General features: G+C 43.7%; 1 long non-coding RNA gene across 1 annotated transcript in view; it reads right to left on the bottom strand.

Moving 5' to 3' along the window:
• Window positions 1-1,436: 1,436 nt before the first annotated feature.
• Window positions 1,437-6,288, bottom strand: part of LOC116693835 (uncharacterized) — a 12,114-nt gene continuing 7,262 nt past the window's right edge. The window contains exon 3 of the long non-coding RNA XR_004333016.1: window positions 1,437-1,462. This is a non-coding gene — a long non-coding RNA (uncharacterized LOC116693835). The remainder of the gene's footprint in view (window positions 1,463-6,288) is intronic.

Here is a 6,288-nt window from a genome sequence, read left to right as displayed (position 1 = left end):
TACCGTGGGGTAGCCACCTGTTCATCTGGTTCTCCACCTGTGGAGTAGCTCACTGTCATCCGGCTATCTCCATGGCTGACGTAGTCTTTACTCCACCTTTCATCGGCTATTCCATGGCGGACGTAGCTAACCTGTTCCATCCTGGCCGGCAAAACGTGGAACCGGTTTAAGACGCGATGAGCGGATCGCACTAAGTCAAGTTGCGCTTTTTCACTATCCTGGATATCTATTCTACTTTCGTGCAACGGCCCCTGTGTGACGCGTACGTCTGAAAAGAACTGAAACGCTCCACGCAAATACTCTATTGTCTTGTTTCCAGTAAACTCCTTTGTAACGTCTGTGCTGACAATGACTGAAAAAAAGCAAATCTAAATATTTTCATGCGTGACTAAATGAAGAAAGAAGAAAAAGGTGAAGTGTTTTGGTAGCCGCCGGCCGGGCTTGATTAAACGTGTTTGCCGGCAGCGGGGATGTGAACATCCTGACTGCCAGACAGACCGTGTCTTCTCTAAGAGGGCAGGCGGGATGGAGAGATTGACGCTGCGGGGAGCTGCTTCCATTAGCAGGGCTCCTAAAAGCCCACGGTTACTGGGGAGTACAATAAAAAAAGTCCCAATTGACTGTGGACCTGAGGTTTCCCACAGACAGTTTATGTAGTTATTTATATATTTTTTAAACCTGAAGAGTTCTTAAAGCTGCAGCAATTGTCTGTGGGCAGCCTGCAGGGCCGCTGCTTTTGGTGAAATCTGAGTGGACCAATATTTGGGGCCGCAGTTCTCTGTGAAATGGCATTCTTTATCAACCTAGCCAACAATTTGGCTTTGTACAGGTTAAGTAATTCCATTTTTTTTTTTTATCGAACCGGGCTTTTAAGAGTCAGCAGGCGAAGAAGGAAAACAAGACATTGAGTTCATGACATGAAGCCTGACCTGATAGGCACCGTTCATCTCTATAAAAACATACAAATATTCCAGATACGTAAAAGACAGGTCTCTTAAATTCTAAAGTCATAAAAGTCCTGAAAAATCAGAGGAACAAAGAGGGCTGCAGAACTCTATTTCTCTTCAGTATCAAAAATACAGTGATAGTTTTTTTTTCATAAAATGCCAACTTTAAAAAGAAAATTCTGACTTTTCAAAGTGCTCATATTATGCTTTTTGCTTGTTCCCTTTCCTTTATTGGTTAAAATCTTTTTGGTCCACGTTATAGGGTTTACGAAGTGAAAAAGCCCAAAGTCAACCCTAACTCTACACTACGGTACTGTCAGGGCACGGCCTCATACTCTGTTCTGACTGGCGAGTAGCCTTACCTAGGTACTGTCAGGACCCTCATACTCTGCTTCGACTGGCTAGTGAGTCTTAACTAGGTACTGTCAGGACCTCATATCTTTGCTTTTGACTGGCTAGTAGCCCTTAACTAGGTACTGTCAGGGACACTACTCTGCTTCTGACTGGCTAGTAGTCTTACTAGGTACTGTCGGGGCCCTCATAATCTGCTTGCTCGACTGGCTAGTAGTCCACCTAGGTACTGCAGGACCCTCATACTCTGCTCCTGACGGGCTAGTAGTCTTACCTAGGTACGTAAGGGACCCTAACTCTGCTCCCATCATCATCCTTCATCCGCTTATCCGGTTATCGGGTCAGGGGGCAGCAGCTCCAGTAGGGGACCCCAAACTTCCTTCCGAGCCACATCAACCAGCTCCGACTGGGGGATCCGAGGCGTTCCCAGGAAGGTGGAGATTTAATCTCTCTCACACTAGTCCTGGGTCTCCCGAGGTCTCCTCACCAGTTGGAACGTGCCTGGAACACCTCCTAGGGAGGCGACAGGAGATCCTTACCAGATGCCCGAACTACCTCCACTGGATCCTTTTGACGTGAAGGAGCACGCGGCTCTACTCCGAGCTCCTCTCGGATGACTGTGTTCACACACGATTCTAAGGGAGACGCCAGCCACCCTCCGTGAGGAAACCCATTTCGCGCTTGTACCCTACTCTGCTCTGACTGGCTATAATCTTTTATCAGATTTTAATCTTGAGATAGTTCTTTGGAATCCGCTGCTCTGCTTTAGGGTTAAAGCCTTCTTGTTAACGGCTTCAGATCCGGTGATTTTCTTTTCCTTTCCAGCTTGCAGGGTACAGTTTGTTTAAAGGCTGTGTGACTTATCACTTCCTGATTTGTGTGTTTCGATATCTGGTTTCTCTGTTTTGTGTTTAGAAGCTGAAGCAGTGGAGGCAGCACAGGTATGAACTCAACCTAAAGCATGAAAATTCAGAAGAAACAAGGTTTTACCATCATACTTGGATGTATTAAATGCATTCAGTGCTGTGTAAAAAAGCTTTTGAAAAGTGTGCATCTTGCAGACCCTGTGATATCATCACCGGTCTTATGTAGTTGTCATTGAACGCCTCCTAGATGTTTAAGTCCTGATAAAGAATAAAATAAATTATAGAGAATATTGGTGAAATTTGACGAGCAAAACAGAAGGGGTGAAAAAAAAATGGATTTTTAAATGCATTGCGATTCTCTTAGAACATTTTGATGCTCGATTCTGATTAAATATACATCGATAATTAAAAGAATATACATATATTTTGCGACATGCGCTGCGTGGTGAAATCAACATTCTTTTGTCTCCAAACAGTACAAATCAGAAAAAAGAGTGACTGAAAGAGGGCAGGATAATGGACAACAACTGAGTTTAGGCAAGAGTGCAGACACAAAAATGATATAAACATGATCTAATAAGACATACATAATTAATTAGGCAAAACACATAGAGGCTGTTGATCTACTTTATAACATACATGTGACCACTCATATTTCAGTAGTAAGAAGCCAGTTCTCCACCTTAAAATGACTAGCCTCTGACACGGAGGATCACTGAGAGAGAAGATGACTCAGCTGTTTAAGGCTTAAGCATGGAATGACTACACAATAAAAACCTCAGAAGAACAAACATTTCATTCAAACTGTGTGAGACAAGTACTGTATATGTCACAAATCTAACAAACACTTTAAATCCTGCATGGAAATTTACATTAAAAATTGTTGCATTGATAATCGGTTTATAATTCAATTCAATTTCAATTAGTTATAGTATCATTCATAACAAAAGTTATCTCAAGACACTTTACAGATAGAGGGGTCTAGACCACATTCTGTAATTACAAGGACCCAACAGTTCTAGTAGTTTACTCCAGAGCAGCAACAGTGGCGAGGAAAAATCCTTTTTAGGCAGACACCTGGGACAGACCCAGACCCAGGATCAGACCCAGGCCCAGGCCCAGGCTCTTGGTAGGCGGTGTCTGACGGGCCGGTGGGGTTAGTGGAAATAACAAAAATAGAAAAAAATAGTAGTTTGTAGCAGTTCTTTGTAGTAGTTCAGGCATAGCAGGGCACTGTGCGGCATTACAGGCACGAGGACGTAGCAGGACGTAGCAGGGACGTAGCAGAGTGTAGCAGGAACACAGCGACGTAGCAGGACGTAGAGGACACGCAGAGCCAGCAGGATTAGCAGGCACTGCAGTGTAGCAGTTGAACATGGCACGCAGAAGTGTAGCGGGACCATGGCAACAGACTGCTACCTGATTTCAGAGCCTCTGATCCAAGGGAACATGCTGGGGAAAAAAGAAAATAAGGACTCCGGGGAATGACCCCAGAGCTAGGTTAGTAAACGCATTTCTGGACATGATGCACATAAATGGAAAGATGGAAGACAGAGGAGAGGAGGAGCTCAGTGTATCCAAGGAAGTCCCCAGCTGTCTAAACTATTACTGTGAGAGATTTCTCCTTCACTTTTAGATGTCAAGAGATGACACGGGACAACCAAGCTATTTGTACAAAGCGCAACCTGCTAGGCAACACCCAAAGAGTTGCGCGAGGCAGTCCTTGCTCCTTTATTTATAGGTTGATACAAACAATAATGTGTGTGAGTGTGGAATCATCATGTGGTTGGGTTATAGGTTGATACAAACAGATAGTGTGTGTTGTGTGTGTGTGTGTGTGGTGTGTGTGTGTGTGTGTGTGGGTGTGTGTGTGTGTGTGTGGTGTGATTGTGGTGGGCCTCCGTCCTTGGTTAGAGATACATGTTGCAATAAGAGAACGTGAGTACATGTTTCACAAAAAGAACATTTTGTGAAATGCTTGCATAAGCTTTTATGAGAACAGAGGGACAATCACCCATATATCGCTACACAGCAGCAGTTGAATATAGTACATCGAATTATCTTATAACAATTACAGCAAAACCAAGAGAGACAGGGTAAAGAGAGAGCCTGGTCAGGCTAGAACTCCCCCAACGGATCGGGCTGTATGCCAGTCTCCCTTTAGTTTTATTATTTTGATTATATGATAGATAACGACAACTATAACGGAAGCAGGTGGTCGGGTTAGGCGGACGCTGCGACTCCTCACTCCCTAACAATATTCAATTTTATGCCCTAACAATAGCTTTATCAAAGAGGAAAGCCTTAAGCCTACTCTAAATGTGGAGACGGTGTCTGCTCCCGAACCAACTGGAACCTGGTTTCACAGGAGAGGAGCCTGAGAGCTGAAGGCTCTGGCTCCCGTTCTACTTTTAGAGACTAGGAACCACAAGTAACCCTGCATTCTGGAGCGTAGTGCTCTTGTAGGGTGGTAGGTACATGAGCTCTTTAGATAAGATGGTGCTGACCATAATCTAATTGTTAGCTCTTAATCGGTGCCAGGTATTCCTACCCCTACAAAACTTGGATGATCGTTTATGCAAAGGTGTCTGCATTTATTTCTGAAATTATGTTTTAATGATATTAAGGACTTTTAAACTTTGTTTTGGAAGTTTAGAAAGTGCTGTGCTTCAAGCTGAACACTTATTACCCTAGCCCTTAGTAACATTTTTATGTTTCCTCTTTTAAAGTTGATGAAAGTCATTTTCCTTGTGTCTTTATCAACGAAATTTCATTTTGGGTTTGTTCCGGTGACACCGGAAATTGGCCAAATGCCTGCAACTGCTCCTCAGACTCTGCAGGGTAAATCCAGACAGCTAGCTAGACTATCTGTCCAATCTGAGGCACTATGGTTACCTGGTCCTCAGATCTCTGCAGGGTAAATCCCAGAAGCCTAGACTATCTGTCAATCTGAGGACTATGGTTACCTGGTCCTCAGATCTCTGCAGGGGTAAATCCAGACACTAGCTAGACTATCTGTCAATCTGAGGACTATGGTACCTGGTCCAATCTCTGCAGGGTAAATCCAGACAGCTAGCTAGACTATCTGTCCAATATGAGGGACATGGTTACCTGGTCCTCAGATCTCTCAGGGTTTGACACTTGGTGACGCAAGACAATGTGATGGTTTAAAGTGTCCATAAACCAGAGCTCATTTTTCTCCTATACCAGAACCGTGGTGGACTAGCCAAGGTCTCGCAATGCAAGACTAACTTTGCTTGTGTCTGTGAATCTGCACCGTATCCAGAGAGAAGCTGTGGGTCACGACACGCACGTGGTGACGCTGTCCGAGGTGAAACGGTCTGATCGGGTCGAGTTCACCACGTCAGAGTCCAGCTGAGATCTACGAGCACGCAAACTCCACCCAGGCTCTGAAACTCTACTGCAGCAAGTGTAAATCAAGTGGGCATACACACACACACACACACAACACACACACACACACAACACAACACACACACACAACACCCACACACACACACACACACACGTATACTGTTTTTGTCACATGACACAGAAATGATAAAAGAAAGCATTATTCATAATACTGAAGGGTTACATTAGGAATGTGCTGAGTTTTTTTTTTTAGATTATTTGTTGGACATTTTAGGCCTTTATTTCACAGGAAGCTGAAGACATGAAAGGGAGACAGGATGGGACAGATAGTCTAGCTAGCTGTCTGGATTTACCCTGCAGAGATCTGAGGAGCAGTTGCAGGCATTTGGCCAAATTTCCGGTGTCACCGGAACAAACCCAGAAATGAAATTTCGTTGATAAAGACTACAAGGAAAATGACTTTCATCAACTTTAAAAGAGGAAACATAAAAATGTTACTAAGGGCTAGGGTAATAAGTGTTCAGCTTGAAGTCACAGCACTTTCTAAACTTCCAAAACAAAGTTTAAGAAGTCCTTAAATATCATTAAAACATAATTTCAGAAATAAATGCAGACACCTTTGCATAAACGATCATCCAAGTTTTGTAGGGGTAGGAATACCTAGGCACCGATTAAGAGGCTAACAATTAGATTATGGTCAGGCACCATCTTATCTTAAAGAGCTCATAGTACCTTACAACCCTACAAGA

This window comes from Etheostoma spectabile, chromosome 8 (assembly GCF_008692095.1).
Source record: "Etheostoma spectabile isolate EspeVRDwgs_2016 chromosome 8, UIUC_Espe_1.0, whole genome shotgun sequence".
NCBI classification, from domain to species: domain Eukaryota; kingdom Metazoa; phylum Chordata; class Actinopteri; order Perciformes; family Percidae; genus Etheostoma; species Etheostoma spectabile.
The sequence above is the reverse complement of the archived record's forward strand: the minus strand, read 5'-3'. Positions and strand labels throughout refer to the sequence as shown.